This window comes from Xiphophorus couchianus, chromosome 21, assembly GCF_001444195.1.
Source record: "Xiphophorus couchianus chromosome 21, X_couchianus-1.0, whole genome shotgun sequence".
Lineage (NCBI taxonomy): Eukaryota > Metazoa > Chordata > Actinopteri > Cyprinodontiformes > Poeciliidae > Xiphophorus > Xiphophorus couchianus.
In genome coordinates this window covers 20330581-20350392 of record NC_040248.1, presented here as the reverse complement: position 1 = coordinate 20350392, position 19812 = coordinate 20330581, and positions in this window count along the sequence as shown.

The following is a 19812-nucleotide window of genomic DNA, read 5'->3' as shown; positions in this document are numbered from 1 at the left end:
GACGGGCCAAATTTCCAGGTGTCAAATTGAGAAGTTTTTTTTTTTTTTAAAGTTTTGTTTGACACAGCATTTTCACAACAACTGAAGGTAACATAATTACGTGATTGTGCTACAAAATGGCTGGAAAATACATAACACATAATAAAATACATAATAAACACAATACAATATAATACAAACATTGTCCTTTTATAAATGGGCGGTATTATAAAAGCCCATTTCATACTAATACCCTCCTGACAGGCAGCGTAGCTCATGTTACACTGTTGGAAACTAAAGAGACATGTTGAAGTTGTCAAAGAAATCCACGAAGTTATGTCTGAAGATATGTCTGATTATTACACAAAAAAATCACTTTTGACAAAAAATGACTTAGGCCATTTTTTAAAAAGGTGACTATATTCAAGCAAGACGGTTATTTAGATTCCTTCTAGAATCTCAGAAAAAGAGGAGATTGCTGGCACCTCCATGCTAAAAGTAGCACTCCCTCATTTGTATTTCATAACGTGATTAATGACATCAAAGCTGTGAAATCTGACACCAAACTATTATCTGAAGCGTTCAAAAGAAACAAAATCTCTAGCATTTCTTTTCCAGCACGAGGTTTCCAGTTGCTCATAACTTTTCTGAAACATTAGGAAGTATCTAAAAAAAAGAAAAGAAACGTGTTCATCTCATTGCGAAACTCTTATAACAGGAAGTGATGGTCAAACACAATACTTTTTTGTTTTTCTCTTCAAAAAGAAAAAAAAACAAACTGTTCTTCTCCTTTTTAAAACGCTCCCTCTCGGCCTGAAGGCTTAAACCTGCCAGAGTTCGGAACTGAAATTCAATTGTCTGCAGTAAGCGGACATCTCCAGGCCGCTGACCTCCGGGGTTAGGAAACCTTTTTTTTTTTTGCCCTGCAGGGGGCGTCAGAGCTGGGGAGCACAGCTGAGCAGGAGGCTTTCCTTACAGTCCGCCGCGCCTCTTTGTGAACTGCTGAGTTCATAAAGTGAGTTCAGCGCACTCACTAAACTGTCCTCACGGAAGATTATTAATACTAATGATAATAATAATAATAATAATCTGGTGAATAATATGTGTGTTCAAATCAGGGGTGTAAATGTACTTTTGGGTTTGTTTTTACTCTAGTTTAGTTTTAATTCGTTGTGACTTTTTGTCATCTAATTCAATTAGATCTAATTCAGTTTTATTTCGTCTCGGAGTGTGTTTGGTTTTCATTAGTTACATTAGCCAAATATTGTTTTGTTTTCCTTAGTTTTAGCAGTAGATTTACTTTATTCACACTTTGGTTAATTCAAAAAGGTTAAAGTATTGTTTTGGGATTAGAAGTAATGAATGCTGAACAGATGACACCTCCTTCCCCAAATAAAATAAATTATTAAATTATTGCAGAATAACTAGGCCTGTCACTATAACAAAGTTTGCTGAGCGATTAATTGTCTCAAAAATTATTGCGACAAACGATAATATTGTTTGAAGACCTTTTTACACTGATTTAATGGAAATGACATAATAATGCATGTGATTTCCTGCCAAAGATAGATGCACTTTATTTTCAAAAGAACCCTTAACACTGGAACTGATAAACAAAACAACCAAAAATAAAAATAAAATGGATTCTCAGTCTCCATTTACAAAATCAACCCGAAGTCCAGTGGACATCGGAGATGATACATAGAAACAACATTAATGTTTATTCAACATTTCGTGCAAAGAATATAGAAATGACAAGAGGAGGAGTTGGAGCGAAACTGCTACCGCAGTTGATAAACCCGGTAACTTTTCAGCTGTTCTTCGTTAACTTGACATAAATAGGTTCTAATGATTTTCATTCAGTCAGGATTGACACTAGCCACATGCTTTGCAGGTAGATTGTAGTAAAGCATTGATTAATGCCTGGTTTTAAAATTAGTTCACTGAACTTGTAGCCATTATTTTGTGCAAATTGTTGGACACCACACGGCAGGACCGAACCCGATCGAACCGTTATACCTAGGATTTCTGTGGACTAATGTGTGGTCTGTCAGGTTTTGAAAATGGCCTGACAATCGACCAACAGCTCTAAGATGGTGTGGTGTGAACTGGGCTTTACTCTAAGGAAATGAGGAAGGGAGGGTCAGTGGAGAGCACCGGAGTTGAGCCTTTTTTTGTTCAGTGTCATCAACTGAAATGGAAAAAGGCTGGAAGAAACGATAAAGCCGATAATTAAAATGAGGTTGATAATTTTTATTTATCGTGCGATTAATTGATTTATTGTTTATCGCGACAGGCCTTCGAAAAACCAACTGACTCTGGTGTTTGCTCCCAACCTTTGCTTCCGCCATTTTGTGGACGAGCATATAGGTGCAGTCAAGAGTAGGGAGTGCCGTAATTTAACGACAGGTGACGTAAGCTGTTTGTTTGCAGAGAAAAATACACTTTGCATTAATTTGAAAGGATAATAAATAGATTCATATGCACAAAATTGTTATATATATACTCTCAGCATGTTTTAGTTAGTTTTATAAACTCACAACATAATTCCAGTTAGCTATAGATTTCCCACATTCATTACAGCTTTTATTCATTTCAGTTAATGAAAATCTTTTTCTCAAATTCAGTTTCCGTTATGTCCTTAGTTTTCGTCACCTATGATAACCTTGGTGCAAATCTGGGTACAAGTGAATTGCTCTGTGAAAATACAAGTGCCACTTTGTCATTTTGGAAAGCTTACACATTAAACACAGAGAGCTCTATATTGAGATTTACTCTGCTTAAAATTTAGTTTTTTTGTTTTTCACGTCTCAATAGGCCAAGATAGGCTTGTCAATCCTTGCATGTTGTTATTATCACTTTATTTTATTCCCAAAGCGAGATGGAGACAGAGGCTCGAGTGGCTTTATTCTCAGTAATTCTCCGTTTCGCTGATAACAGTTTTCAATTTTTTGCTGGGCATCTCTATCAAAGGTAGCTCTAACAAGTCTTCTGTGTCATCAGGATAAAACAGGAACAATGGCTCAGAGTCATTTCACAAGGGGTTCCCACCCCACACACACACACACACACACACACACACACACACACACACACACACACACACACACACACCCACCCTGGCAGCGGCGTATCTAAAAAGAGGGTGGAGGTTGAGGGGGCGAGAGGCAAAGGGAGGTAGTACAATAAAAGAGCCATTTAAAGGATTTGCTTCTTCATATATACCCATGCTAATCTTTACTACAGCCCTGATGAATAATTAGCTCTGGTACAAAAGCAGACGTTTTACTGCTCCTTTGAGCATCTGTCTTGATTTCATTAGCTTGCCCTTTATTCACCGACATGAATGAGTCAGGGGGAAAATGGACAGACGAGGAGCGTCAGGCCTGGTTTTCGACTGAGAGGTCTGTCTCCGAGGCAGCTGCTAAGAATCTAGGCAGGGTTTTATTATTTCTGCTCAAACTTCTATATTCTGTTGGTGGCTAGGGTAGAAACAAAAAAAGCGTAATGGCGTCTCTGAATGGCTGAGTAAGAGGACAGCAGGCAACAGATGTTATCACATTCGCTCTGGTATGGAGTATGCAAAAACCCCCCCCCAAAAAACAACAAATAAACAAAACAACGTATGAAGGCGAGGTTTTTGAAGACTTACTGTGTTTTCACACCTGATAATCCCGTAGACTCGGTTCGACTGGGGACCAAAATCTCAACGTTTGTAAGATTTTCAGCTGGAGCGGCTGGCGTTCACACTGCACTGTGTCAAACGTTCACCTCATCGCCTGTGGTAGCGCTGCACCAACAACTACTGAAGGAAATGACACACAAACCTCAGAAGACACGGAGCTCAACTTCCTCTTCCTTCTTCGCAAAATGTAAACAAAAATGGCGTCGCATCATATTGTAGCGGTTGTAGGTTTCCTCTTTTGTCTTTAGTAAAAGACCAGAAGCCATTTTCTCCCGCTAGCGCTAGTCTCGCACTTTTGTTTGGCTTGCATTTACCCAGAATGTCCTACGTTGTAGTCCACTTCCTGCTTTTGGAGCATTCCTCTTGCTTCCCCGCAGGCACTCGAACCACACGAGAGTTCAGCTTTTGGGTCCGCATCAGAGTTTGAAATCTTACTTTGAAACTTAAAACTTCCGTTCAAAATCTAATGTGGAGTTCAGAACAGACAAAACAAGGAGGAAGAGTGGCTGAAAATAACAATAAAAAAAAGGATAAAATCCGGTGTGTATAGGATATTTTTATCCTTCTGGAATCATTCTTGTCCTTTTATCAGCAGCAGCCTAATCCACCTTACACACACACACTCTAAAAAAAAACTACAAACATGTCTGCTTTAACAATTCCAAAAACAGGAAGCGTCAACAAGCATTTTCCACCTATTCCAGTGAAACAAGCACCATATGTACAAGTTCATATTAACTGTAATATAAATCATTGCATGCATGCAGCAGTGACAGCATGGTGTACTCCTGCTGATGGAGGCACGTAAACACGGCTCTTACGATTTAGTCAGTCTGTCAGAATGAGGTTTCCTCACCATTTGCTGTTTAACAGTGTCTATGTAGCCACTTGCTAGGCTAAAGCTGTTTCCCAACAGTGACTAGGTGTGAGTATGTGCTAGTTGTGACTCCCACATTCCATGCTCCATCTTATGCCTGGACCAGATTTTGTTTTAAAGTTGTTCTTGTGCCTGTCCCATTAACAGCATAATCTGATGCACATGTTTGAACAATACAATTCAATAAACTGCCAAATTAAATTTGACATAGTTACAGCTAGTAAACTAGAGTGATAAAAAAAGGCATCTTATCTGTCTATAAATAAGAATTGGTCTCCTGCATGAGGGTATGATGCGCTACCAGGCTCTGTAACCCTCTGCCCTCCAATAACTCGGACCTTTGCTTCACAAAGGAAACAATTCTTTCTGTGCTATCGCTGATGATTAGCTCTGAGTAGGACATGAGGGAAGGAATGTTCTCATTAAGAAACATTTCTGCAGAAATATCGCTGAGTTCAGTTTCCAGGAATCCTCACCTGATATTAAACTGGGGACTGTACAGGGCCTGGTGAACGCTACAGCAACCAAGACTGCGATGTGTCTTTCTGGGATTGGATGAATACACTATAAATCTGGAGGAAAAGGATACATTGTTTTAGATTTCATTATCTGAAAAACAACAACAACCAAAAAAAGAAATTAAAATCTCAGAAGTGTAGCATTCATTTGTATGTCGCTCTCTTTGCTTGGATACTGTACTCATAAATAAACTCTAAAGCAACCAACTGTTTTCAGAAGTCACTTAATTAACAAAGAGTTGACCTGTGTGGAATCTGATCTCGGTACGAATCCAGATAATGTGTGGAAAGATTCCAGATGTTACTTAATGAACATTAGTAAACAAACCCGGAAACCAGATGGGTCAGAAAGAAAGTTTGATCAGAAATCTAAAGCCAGGTTAGGTTCTGAAACAAAGTCGAAATGGAAAAACTCTGGCGCCACTGCAAACCTAGCAAGATACAGCTGTCCTCCCAAACTACAACTGAGGTGATCGAATCAGAAACCAGGAGAACTGAGTCGTACACCGCCAACTTGGCCTTTCGCCCAACAGAAGAAAGCTGTTGTTTAAATCATGCTTTAAGAAGTCCCTTTTACATTTTTCCACAAGGCTTTTAGGGATCACAAAAAAAATGAACACCGGGCGACATTTTTTGGCCTACATGCAAAACTAATTACTGCACATCTCCCTAAGTCTGTCACGTCCATGGAAAAGTACGGTGGCGGCACCAAAATCCTCTTTTTTCATAAGTACTAAGGGGAGCTGATAAAAATGATGGATGAATGCTCCATGTAAGACTATTCCAGGAATGAAAAACAAATTAGACTACAAAGTACTTGACTCTAGCTGTGAAGTTTAAGAAGTGGGAAGAGTTTTGCAAGGCATTTCTCCGTTAACGTAACTTTAGCCTGTTAATGTTCTTTCAGTTTGATTAGCTCTAGTTTGGTGCATATATCGTATTTGGGTTTGAATGCACCAGCAAACAGAAATCATGTCCGTTAGACATGAGGTGACCTTAATTTCAACTTAAAAGATGAACAAGATAAACAGAACCAGGCAACATGACAAATCAAGCAAATTTGTTCCTGGCAACTGGGTAACTAGGGCAATTTTTAATATGTCATTTTTGTGACTTCTTCCTCCAAAATGACTAGAACTAAATGTTATCGATTGGAACACTTGTCTTTTTTGCGTGCAGGAGGTTAAATCCGTGTACTAAACTAATGAATGAGTTCATCTTATTCCCCAGAAACATCCCTAAAAAGATTTGATCATCTCCACCAGATTTGAGGCTTGAGCACAAAAAAACTTTTCAATAATCAAATCTGCTCCCATCCTCAGGGTCAAACCACACATCCACACATCCCGTCCATTCCCTGATTGCAGCTGCACAGTAATGTTGAGTATTTTCAGCTCCGCTGCCCCAAATGACTGGTTACGGCGAGCCGGCCCTGATGTCATAGAATCCAAAGTAAGTTCCTCATAGACAGGTCTGGCGTGCTGCTTTCATACAAAACGTTTAATCCCCAGAATTTACGAGCTAAGCCGTGAGGTGTTTGCTTGCCGCATCGTACCCCAGTCACGACTTTCAGGGTCTTTACGGCCGGACTTGTACATGGCTTGGAAGTCCGTGTTAAATACCTGGTTTTCTTTATCATCCACTACTACTTAAATGCAGTATTTGTGACAAAGAGAACTCCATGACAACTGCTGTCTATAAAAAGGTGCAGAGTGAGGGATTATTATGCACATGAATAGGAGCGATAAGAGCTCTCGGAGTGAAGCAGCTGCTGTACCTGTTTCACACTCGTGGCAGCTGTTGATAATTATCGGGCAACGATCGTTTCTCCGGCAAATTCCTCGGAGCAAAATGACACACCTACAAAACGTTGTGTCGTAATCGCAGGCGGAATGTGTGCAGTTCGAGCAAACCCGGAGGGAAGGAGAGGGGCTGGATGGCTTCAAAAACAGAGCAGAGGGAGAAGCAAACAGAAACCTTGGGCGAGCTCGCATTCTTCCGATTGCGATAGAGAGGCCTGGGTGAGGACGCAGGAAACAGTAGAAGCCACAAAACATCCCCGCTCTGCTGAGAACCTCGGCAGCGGGTCTGGTCTCGCCGCTACTGAGTTACGGTTTGATCTCTGTGGCCGAGGCAAAACAAAAACGGGAACAGCAGAGCGCTGAGGTTTGGAAATCCGCTTACCAGCCACTCTACTAGGTGTAGCTGTTCAAATTATTTGTTAACACAAAAAGAAGCAAGTCAGCCAAACACGGAGAAGACTTTGAAAGTGAAGTGGCAACTGGCCTGACATAAACCTTTACCGTATCTGGCTTACAGGAATATGGTCTGAAAAAGGAAAGTATCCACTTGGCAGTATCCACTCTTGTTGACGTCAGAGGTCAGTTGAGAATGGACAGACTGGTTTAGTTTAAGATGAGAGAAATGCAGCAGCGGCTAAAATGACCACCGATGGACGGCAATACAGCAGGAAAAGACTACACTCGGTGCCATTATCATCAGCTAATGCCTAGAAACTGAGACCACAAGTTACACAGCTTCACCAGTACAAGTCAACAACAGATTGGACAAATGTTGCCCAATCTAAAGAGCCTTGAGTTTAGCTGTTCATATATTCTTCTTTGTTTGCTAGTTGGTGACTGGATTGGGAGGTTGGCCTCAGTAATTACACAGTAAATGGTGTTTCTCCGCAGACCATACAGCTCATGGCACTGACCTTTGCCTGAACGAGGTCAAGACATCAAAACCCAAGGTCCTTTTGGGTGTTGATGTTAGGCAATCGCATGTGCAAACCAGTGTCACCAAAAGAGTTGGTGTGGCAGTCAATTGTCTTGCTCCAGCATGTGTTTGGAGTCTTGCCATTCAATAGCTGGTTGATGCTCATATCGTTTTGGGATGGTGTTCTTTCCCATCATACCTTAACGAGAGATTTTAAGAATCAGATTGACTCCATAGATGAGAAACCTCGAGTTTGCTCAAGTTTTGATAAATAACGGTCCAGATCTAAGCTACTTAGAAAGACAGACAATATCAAAGTGTTTGAAGAGGCAGGTCTTTGTCCTTGGGGATGATGAAGACACGTCCCCAATTCAACAGTTGACCTCGATTGTTGAAGCTGTTTTTTTTTTTTCTACTCCAAAACCACTGAGCGGACACGTTTAAACTCTAGGACCTGTTCAAACTGAACACCCCTGACATAGAACGTGCCGCGGCGAGGGTGCCACAGGAATAAAATAAAATCTGAAATGTTTTCCAGGATGTTCTGCTTTCTAACAGAAGCAGATGGGGCGGAGGGGCCACTAAGGAAGGCGGCACAGGAAAGAACGAAGGCGGGACGGGGATAACAGGACAAAAACATAAAGAAATGCCTTCATTAGAAGTAGAAATATTTACAGTGACATTTAGTAACACAGGGAGGATGTAGGAATAAATATTCAGGACGTTGCCGGGAAGCATTGAGGGTTTCTCAGGGGCAGAAGGATGGTGAGAGTGATGGCTCCTGAATTAATGATGAGGAAGCCTCCTGTCTGTCTCTATGTGTGCATATGGGGCTGCATAAGTGTCTGCACATGTGATAGTGTTTATCTGCAAATGTGTATGCGTGTGTGGGGGTGTGTATGTGGGTGCGCATCACGAATTCACACACTCAAACACACATTTAGCTCAGTCTTGCAGCACCCCAATTTCCCATCATCACTGATGGAAATTACCCAATCCTAGATACCTAATCAAGCGATCACTTTTTTTTCCCTCTTTCTTCTTCTTCTCCTTCTTTTTTTTTTTTTTTTTTTTGGAGACAGATTCACAATTGTCTCTGATGCTTAATTACATTTTTTGGAAAGCTATGGAGCAAGGAGCAAACCGTCTGGCAAATACTCATTTTTGGCATAGATATGTTCCCCCCACACCCCCCCTCTATCGGTTGGGTTCATTTTCCATCCTCCACATCATTTAAAAAAAAAAACTTTTTCTTTCCAGGCTGAGATGATGAATATTGTGCTGCTCATCATCAAACGTGCGGGGAGAAGCCCCGGAGATCGGGGAAAAGGAGGGAGGGAAGGGAGGGGGATGTAGATCCGGGAGGGAACTGTCAGGAAGAAATGCTATGTAGGTCAATGAAGAATTACACTGGGATATTGCCTCCTCAGCTCACAGTCTTGGAAGCTGATTTGATTTCCGGTGAATCCATCCGACTTGAATTATGAGAGATTACCCTGCTTAAAATCACCTTGGTGACGGCTGCAGGAGCTCCGGATCCTGGCGTCGGCTCAGTAAATACTTCTGGTCCGTTCAAGTTTACTCGGCACCTTACTCTGGGCGGTGAGGATATTACCCTTAGAGACAAACGTTCGTGAAAGGTTGCGAATGAAGAAACGTGTCACGTTTTGACACATTTCTGTCCATTCGGCTCTCCTCGGGGAAACATAAAATGTTATTTTCCTAGGCAGTGGATGGTGATTTTGATCACAAACGATGAGAGGTTTTTATTTTTTTTTCTAAGTTCAAGCTTGAATATGCCGGCAGGTGAAACTTGGGGCCCCTCCTCGCCATCCGCTCTTTGTTTTGGTAACAATCATCACACAGGGTGGTAAAACCTTAGCTGCCCCCTTTCGACCCTGCGGCTTCACGGGAGTTAAAGAAACAACAGGGTGAGAAACTGAGCCTGAAACAGCAGCAGTGCTAGAACAAAGCCCCGCCTCTCGGCAATTAAGAGGAGGAAATCCTTAACAATGGCGGCCGGCGCTCTGAAGGGTAAGACGGCCTGAAACGGTGAGACGGCCCGGTGAGGAAGATGAGACGCTCACCTTTGTTACGGTTTGTGAATGTTTTCGGAATGCTGGAGGGTTGGGAGGGTTCTTGTTTTAGTTTGAAAGAAATAGAACGCAATCGTGAAACATTTGCTTCATTATCCTTGGATTATTTTGTGTGTGTGACATTTTTGAAAATGCTGCAAAGACTTCTTCAATTTCTGTCATTTTTGTTATATTTGACGTGAAACCACTGTTGATCTACTAGATTATTTACAGAAGACGGGCAGCTGGGGATGTGACTAAAGTGCCTCTGAGGTCTCGGAGAACAAGCCGATATTTTTGCTCAAAACTCCCTTGGTCATGTGGTAGAGGTTGCATTATGTCATCTTCTGCGTGAGAAACAAACACGCATCACAAGATTGTAGTTCCCCAGGAATACAAGCGATGGTCACAAGGCAAGCGAACCTTTTGAGTAATAATACACCACTTCTCTATTTTCCCATTAAAAGGAGAAAGACTGTTCAACTAGAAGCAAACCAGCACATCATAAGTGTCAAATGAAATGTGTTTGTATCAGAAGCTCTTAAAATGTAAAGTAAAACTACACATATGGTTTACTTAGTGAGTAATGTACATCAAAACGTTAAAATGGGAAGAAAAAAAATCAGCAATATGATTCAAACCGAAACTGCCCAGGTTCTCCGTGGAACGTTCACTTTTATAACTTTAGAAAGTAGTAAAATAGAACAAACATTCTGCTTAAAGCTGCTTTTACATCAAAACATGTTTTTGATCAATTTATTAAAACTGTCACCAGGTGGTGACAGCATGTTATGACACAGATAATCTGTGAAAAGATTGATCTCCAATTCCTCCTTGAGCTACTATTGCTGTCTGAAGAAATTCAGCAACCAATCAGAACCAGGAGGCGAATCTTAGCGCTATCAATTGATCTCATGTACCAGCTGCTAAATGTGATAATGACAGAGAAACAAGTTACCATTACAGGAAACCCGTTTATAACTAGTCTTAGCATTCATAACAGGTTCTGCTAGCAGTTAGGGGTTGGGTTGAGGATGATTGACAGCATTAAGACCCGCCTCCTGGGTCTGATTGGTTGTTTCTAGTTAGCACTGGGCGCACAAGGAGAAGGAAGGGGTATTTCTGACAGAGTATCTGTTTTATAAAATACTGACACAACATAGTGACAGTTTTAACAAATATGTAAAAAAAAAAACAAAAAACATATTCTTTATAAAAGTTACATTCTGTAGCTTTAAGCCCTATTTTTTGACTTTACTGTTACTTTTTGTCATCCGGTGCCGTTTCCTAAAAAGAATAGTTGCTTCATGTGTTTGCAGGATGTCAAAAATTGGAAACCACAGTAGAATAACAAAATCTTGAACTTCTTGCCTGCCGCGTGTCTCAGTCTTGCTGTGTGTTGTTTGCCATGCTCTGTAGTTTTCATATTGGAATATCAGAGAGAATACATTTAGTAAACCAGCTGGATCATTTGGACCACTGAGTTGCATTGAATTGGTATATTTATCTCTGCTGGCTTTTTGCATTTCGGTTTCTTGCCTGTTGGACATCTTCACCGTCTTCTAATAACTATTTAGCGCTGGGAGCCAATGTGTCTGTTTTCATTAACCAAATCCAGCCTTTGTTGTTGATGTCTAAATGTGGCTTGGAGATTAATAGGAGGAAGGTGTTTGGTGTTTTGTGGGGACTTTATGATCTTACCAGCAGTAGAAAAAAAAACTTTACTTTTAATAGTTAGACTCAATTCAGACAAAGCCCCAAGTTAAATCTGTTTGGGAACCTGTGGCGGGAGATTAGGGTGATGGCAAGGAGGCCCTCCAACCTCAAATACTTGGAGTTCATCATCAAAATATCAACTGAAATATCCAAAAAGCTGGTTTATATGAAGAGTTTGATATAATTGTTTTCCACTGATAACTGAGAATGAACTAAATGAACATTTTCCACCCACCATTTTTTAAAAAAAATAAATAAACTGATTTTATTTCAAAATTGATACTTCATTTGCACTATTTTATTATCCTGTGAGAAATTTGTGGTTAGTTGAAAAATATTTTAAATGTATAACAACCACGGGTATGATTCGTTTGGATCCAGCTAATGTAGTCTACAAGAATTTTTTAAATAGGTCTAAAAATTCTATAATATTCAATTTTGCCACTGTGACAAAATGTACATCAGTGCTATTATGGAAGTCTTTCAGTCAAAACTGAGTGGAAAGCCCAGAAGCAAAACGCCAGGGTGGACCTAGACCCGCCTTCGAGGCGCAGCTCCTCATCTGAGCTGCTGTTTCCAAGATTTTGGGCTTCTGCCTCACAGAGCGACCTTCCACCACCCAACTCCTTCAGACTAGCCAGCACCAACTGGCAAACACCTGGTGGAGTTGCGCTTCTGCGGAGCTCGTTATACGAGCTACTTCTCAGTGCCATTAATGGGTTAACAGAGGAGCCAGGCGGCGTTTCAGAAAGAGAGGGACTTTTTAAGAGACAGAGGCCCAATTTCAAGGCGTTAAATTACAAAGTCAAATTTCTTTTAAGTCATATTAACAGTTATTTGATTGTGCTATAAAATGACACTACATGGCTGGAAAACACATAATACCGCCCCTTTAAATATCACAATTCAGAGTACCGCTGACCTCACACATTGTTAGATTGGGACCTCTTATTCTAGATCAAGTTACAAAATGACCACCAGGCCAGACATGGCTCCATCACATACCGCCGCATCATCACCACAGAAAGAGTCAATTGTGTAACAGATGGCGTCCTGATCTCAGTATTGCTGAGTTCAGACACTCAACCTAACAACTTCTCTGAGATTCTTGGCCCAAACTTTTTCCTTAGAAGCCTAAAAAAAATAGTTTCACTCATGCACTCAGACTATAACAAGAAAGGCACTCAGCCAAAAATGCTGATTCCATCATCGAACATGTGACAAAACCTGACAAAAGCATTGGCATTTCTTTATATTTGAAATGCAGAATGGACATTATGAATGCGTTTGAAAACACGCTGCGATTTGTGGCTCCTTAAGAACAGGAAGCCAGATTATTCTGACGATCGGGCAGGTTGTGGCTCAACCGGCACGCTTGTTAAGCCTATGAGGAGGAGAAGAAACAAGGCTAAATATTTCCCTCAGTATCCATGGCGATGCAGAGTCTTTAGCATTGCGGCAGCTGTGGTGGGATAATCAGGTGAGTTTGCTTTCATCTGCAAATCAAACTTTTCACATGATCTTGTTAAATTGCTGCTTGTTTCCCGCCTGTCACGTTGCGTAGCTCACTCTCACCGATCTGCGGCTACACTTAGAGATTCCAGCAATAATCTTAAGAAATTATTGTAACTGTTGATTAGCTTTTTCAACAAGTTGCTTCTCATCCACACAATCATAAGCACAGAGTTGTCTAGCAAAAGTGTCACTAATCTATTCTTAAGGGTTTCATATGACACGCCAACACAGCTGCGTGTTTTTACTACTAAAAATCTAAAAAATGTATTTGATATTTAGAGCTGTAAGCCTTTTGGTGACGTCTTCACTGCAAAAACACAAAATCTTACCAAGTACTTAGTCTAAATTTTTCGCTCAAATATCTTAGTACACTTGAAAGAAGACAAAAAGAAGTTACAAAATAACTTTTCAGAAAGAAATGTGAATTGTTTTAAGTAACTAATTTCTTACTACCGATGAAAAAGTCTAGTTCCACTAGCAGATCATTTTACTTATAACGAAGCATTTTTCCCATAGAGAAATGGGGAAAAAGTACTTATGCCAGTGGGATAAGTATTTTTTTCATCAATATTAAGGAATTAGTTACTTAAAACAAGTTTGAATTTTATGCTGAAAAGTTGCTTGTGATTTAGTTTAGCCTTTTGTCAAGTGTTCTAAGATATTTACACTAGAAACTAAACCAGAAATACTAGATTTTGCATTTTTTTTGCATCCTAGAAGCTACAATGTTTGCCCAATCTTCTTTACAAAATAGTTTAAACTCATTCAGATTAGTTGGAGCAAGTCTATATCTAATTTTGAAGTCATGAAACAGATTGAATTTCAGTCTGGGCTTTGACCGGGCCACTTTATTATGTTTCGATGTAAAGGATGCTGCTGCAGCTCTCAGAGTTCATGCAGGAACTTCTGACTCATTCTCAAGTTTTTGTGCAAACTCTGGCAGGTTTTCAACTTTGACTGTCTCGTATTTGGCTCCACTCATCTTCTAATAAACGTTGGCCAACTTCTCTGTCTCTGCTAAAGAAAAGCACCACACACACACACACACACACACACACACACACACACCCACACACACACACACTGTAAAAACACAACATCTTACCAGGTTTCTAGAGAAAATATCCTAGTACACTTGAAATAAGACAAGAATAACTTACAAGTAACTGTACACCAAGATATAGGAGCTTGGTCAACTCAATAATTCATTAACATTGAAAAAGTAATAGTTCCACTGACAGATTCACTTTTATCATGGGAAAAATATCTTGTTATAAGTTTTATAACCTGCCAATGGAAGTATTTTTTTAAAATTTCATTATTAAGGAATTGCTGACTTAAAATATTACAATAGAAATGTGATCAATATCAATAGATAATACATCTGATATTCAATATTCCATAAGTAGGATATTCAGGGAACTCCACCTCTTGTGGCAAGCTAAGCTAGGTGGGTGGTATCAACTAACTCACTCACTCTTTGGTTGTCTAGCAACAACTTATTGAATAACTTGCTCAGATTTCACCACTGTGCCTAATAATTGCTTGATAATAATAATAATAATAATAATAATAATAATAATAATAATAATAAAGCAAAAACATTGTGGAGTGAAAACTGTGGCTAAAACAAAGAAGTTCTAGGCCACCAGTTTGGCAGTACTCAAGATATTTACAACAAAATAACCAAACAATAATTATTGATTTCGACCAATATGAAACGCTTATATCCCCATTATCCGTCCTCAACGTGATTATGCGCAACTTCATGTTGGTCTTCCCCTTCAAAGACCAAAAACACCACGAGGTTGTCTTAATTAACAGCAAATTAACGAAATCGAAAATATTCTAGAAGTACAAATTCAACTGAAACCCCATTAAGTAGCTAAACAGCATCTGCTTCTCGCCCTCCACTTCCTCCCCTGACCGTATCGGCACAATGGAGTCGTTACCCTGACTGCAAAGTGCTGCCGTCAGAGCAAGGACAAACTAACTCCATTTCGCCATGTCAGAGTGCAGCCCTGAGAGAAACCTACATGTCCACTGAGACAAATGGAGATGGACAGCAAAAGAGAGAGAGTGAGAGAGAGAAGGAGCTGGAGAAAAGATAAGAATGGACGAAGAGAGATGGGACAGGGTGGGGGAGCCTGGGAGGAAATATTGGAAATATTTGGGAGTTGGCCCATCGCAGCGGAAAAGGCCGGAGGATGAGAAATGTAAAATAAAAACAGTGCATCAGGGGTGAGCGATGAAGCGGGGCGAAAAGCCAGAGACGGACGAGACTTTCGTCGCGGCCGAAAGCATAGAGCCCGTAAAAGAAAAGGGAGCGGGAGATAAAGAGATTTGGAGTTGGATGCTGACAGAAACACGGGCTCAGATAAATGGATGTTGACAGGGCGAGTTAAGAAAAAAATGTAATTGGATGCAGACAGAGAAACGGAGCTGGAGACAATGAGAAAGTGAATCAGAGGAGTGTAAGCGCCGCGACCGCATCGCCGCGCCACGCGCAGCTAAAGGGAAATGGCTGGGCCGATCTCCAAGTAAAGTGCTGTGAAATTACTTTTGTTATGAATGTGATCCAAGCAAAAATGAATATAAACAATAACTAAACTGAAATGTCCCTCAAAGTATTGAATTCATAGTAAATGTTCACCGTTTATTGGCCTGTTCTGACACTGAAATATAGTAGAAATTACTTATTTTCTAAAAAAAACAATGACAGTTGGTTTACTGTACCATTATTGTCTAAAAAGTGCTAAAATCAACGACCAGTTTGTGCAGTGTTACTACGATTAACATTGAGGTTCTATTAAACGGTAACCAGCAAAGAAATATCATACTTGTTGTACAAAAAGTTGAGCTCTTTGTGTCTTTATTTAGTATTTACCCAGATCAGATGGTGCCTACTAATGCAGTCTCAAAGATGCTACCAGAATCTGGTGCGATGCATCTTTGCTATCTGCTAAATCTTGTGGAAAATCTACCGTAAGAGTGGATGCAGCTGGAAAGGGCAGACCAACATCATATTGAACCCTAGGAACCAACAATGGGATGTCATTAACATTCATATAAGCTACCATGATTACTGCATGCAGAGGATCCTCAGCTCTACATTACAATGCCACAAAGTAACTATGAACCCATTCAAACACCTTATGTCACCTGAAGAACATTTCCAGGATTAAAGGATTAATGTCCTAATAAGAGCTAGAGAAACTCAACCATGAATTTATCTTTGGTCACATTGATTACTGCAACAGTGTCCCCACAAGCCTGCCTAAAGAGTCAATCAGATAGTAGCAGCTGATCCAGAACACCAGGAAGATAGAGGAAGTCCCTACACTGGCTCCCCGCAGCTCAGAGAATAGACTTTATAATATTATTTAGTTTATAAATCACTGAACGGCTTGGGACCAAAAACACATAAAAGGCCTGTTGTTGTTGTTGTTGTTGTTGTTGTCGTATCAACCTTCCAGATGTCTCAGGTCTTTTGGTTCTGGTTCTGGGGATGCAGAGCAGAACCGGAACCAGAACCAAACATGGAGAAGCAGGATTCAGCTTCCATGCAGTACAAATCTAGAACAGACTTTCAGAAAATGGCAAAACAGCCAAAACACAGAGTTCCTTTAAAATCAAGACTAAAAACGAACCTTTTTAAGAGTTGCTTTTGGAGCATAATTAATGGAATACTCACCAACATAGTCGATGAGTATTGATGATGTTGATGATGGCATTCATATAAATGCTATGTTTGTAACTGGTTTTCCAGATTGTTCACTGCAAGGTGTCATTTATGACTTTGCATTTTGATGCAAAGCACTTTGCACTGCCTTATTGCTTAAATGTGCTATCCAAATAAACTTCATTGATTGATTGATTGATAAAGCGCTCATGAATTACTCCGTTTCTGAAATGTGCTGTGCAAATAAAATTGCCTTCTGTCGCTATGTGAGTGAAAGCAATATACAGTACATTGACACATGTAGGGAACTGACATCCGATTTAACGCAAACAAAGTTGACCATCACTTACTGACATGATCTCCTGTCACTCGACTTATGATATCAAATTCAGGAAGACGTTCAATAAACATCAACCCCAATCTGAAAGACAACGAAGGATTAAGTCTACACTTGGTCTCCAATCCCTCATTTGGCAACAAATCTACAGTCGTCATTTATCAGTAGCCAATACAACCACATGTGAAAAGTGATTATTGTTGAACACAAGAAGTTCCACAAAAACAGCTTTTTGCTACCTTGTCTAAAAGGAGTAATGATTTCTCTTGGATTTGACGACTTCGAAAATAGATGTGGCCAGACAGTTTAAGCTAGTGTACTTTTTTTTTTTTTTACAAGCATCCATTAGGTTTTTGCCATATTGATAAGAACTATCTGGGCTTCATCAGTTTAGAGAACTTGGAAATGCTGCGTTTGCTGCCTCACAGGCGTCTTAAACACAGGAGGCTGTTATCAGAAAGCAAACCTACGTTGTTCCTGGTAAATATCAGCAGCTCTCTGAGGCGCGGAGCCTGGAGAAGCACATGTTTATTAGTACAGACCTCCCACACATGTCACACCGGCAACTAAGTACTTTCACAATGGCTTTTTTTTTTTTTTTCCCACCATTCTCAAGAAAGCAAGAGAGTGGGCCAAAATGGCCTGAAAAACACAAACACAGGCTGACATATTCCCCAAAACGCAAAACCAGAGATAGCAGCACGGAGGGAAATAAACGTTCTCCGTTTTGAATTTTTCCACAAAGACTCATGAAATCCTCCGAAAAAAATAAAATAAAAATGAAGCCAGGCCCCGTTTTCCTTGGACAGCAGACAAAAAGCGACATGTTTTACGGTTGATCACATAGCGCTTCGGTGAGAGGAGGCCGTCTTAAAAAAAAAAAAAACGACCAAAAGGAATGAGATTGCTGCGATGCGCGGCAGCGTTCGCAGACCAGACATATGGCCGGGCGGTTAAAGACACGCCGCCCTGGCACCACAACACACCACAACACACAAACCAAACGCTTGATCTCAACACGCTGCCGTCTTGTTAGCTGCTTCTTTAATTTGCGACTGGCCACACGATCATTTCAGGCTCTGTTGATTTTCAAATAGAATCCCTCTGCCACCCTCCATCTTCCCTTCACCCCTCAGCTCCACTGATATGAATCAAACGCCGTACTATTCAGTGGCTTTTAGCGTGTCAGCCGAAATGCCCTGTTATCAGCTCGCCTGTCGGCTCAGCGGCAGACTCAGACTGACACTGTAATGTTGTTGACCCCTGACCCCATTTGTTCCCCTCGCCAGCGTCTCGTGCTTTATCGGTTTTTGTCCAACTCTGCGCCTTTTGCTGTCACCGTAATGGGGCCTCGGCGGCAAACGGGTGACGCAGAGCGCTTTCGTTTGTCCGGAAGCGCGTGCTTCCTTCCTCCACGTGAGGGCTTCTCGGCGTCACGACTTCCAAGTCTCCCTGTTCTTCTCTCTCGCCCCGTTACGCCTCCTCCTCCATCAGGCTGTCACGCTGAAGAAGTCCACCTAAGCGGACGCTTAATTTGTCTTGTTTTGTTATTAGTGTCTGAGGCCAGAGAGCAGCCCACAAACACATGCGGCCCCTCCTTGTATCGATTTGATGTCAACAGCAGCGTGGCGGTGATGCACAGGTCGCCGTCTCCCGTTTTGATTTTAGAACAACTGATTCGGCTGTATATTCCACCGAATGTCACGAGACAAGATAGAAAACCTGGATGGGTGACATTTAATGTAGTGTTTCCTTCCCTTAGGCAACACGTATGAAAGCCTGGCTGATGAGCTAATGGAAGGCAACCAAAACGCAGGAAGCTAAAAAAAAAATGTTGTCCTTGACTCGCATACAAAAAATAAATTAAAGCTCGCAGGGGAATTGGTCCTTTAGCATCTTTAACGTGGCATTTATTATTTCAAATGATTACTATTTTACTTCATATCTCAACTTTTGTTTGCTACTTTTCTTTGAGTTGGGCCCGATTCCATAAAATAACAGATTCATTCAAAATTAGGAGGAGCGAAACTCTGCTCTGTATGAACTTTAAGTGAGAAAACGGAGAGGGACAGTGCATTAAATGGGCATTATAGGAACTGAGGTGAGCTCCAGGGCAGAGGGAAACTGAGGGAATTGAATATATTGTTTTGTTTGTTCAGTCAATGTGTTTTGGGAACAAAATTTAAAGCCTGTTCATTAATGACCCTCGTTAAAGGCATGAACTGTTACGCTTACATTCTTATAATACAGTGCATTCTTTACCTTAAAACTTTGCGTGTGTCTTATTGTGGTGCCGGTTCTTTGAAAGTACTTTATGGAAGTTCTGGTTCCATTGGCAGATTATTTTTTACTCATAACATGGGAAAAATGTCTTGTTCTAAGTAAAATGAATCTGACAATGGAACTGGAAATTTTTCAGCAATATCAAAGAATTATTTACTTAAACCCAGCCCCTAAATCTATCTTAATGGTTACTGATAAGCAAATCCTTTTTATTACATTTCTAGTGTACCATAATATTTGAACTGAAAACTAGACCAAAATACTTGGTAGGATTTTGTGTTTATGCAGTGTAACCTATAGCCCTGGTGTACAAATAGTTTGTAAAGGAACAAAATACTTTAACTGCGCAATGGCAGGAAGGAAAATGCCCTAAACTTCTAATAACTGATGATTTGAAACGTTTAAGTGTGACAAAACTTAAGAAATG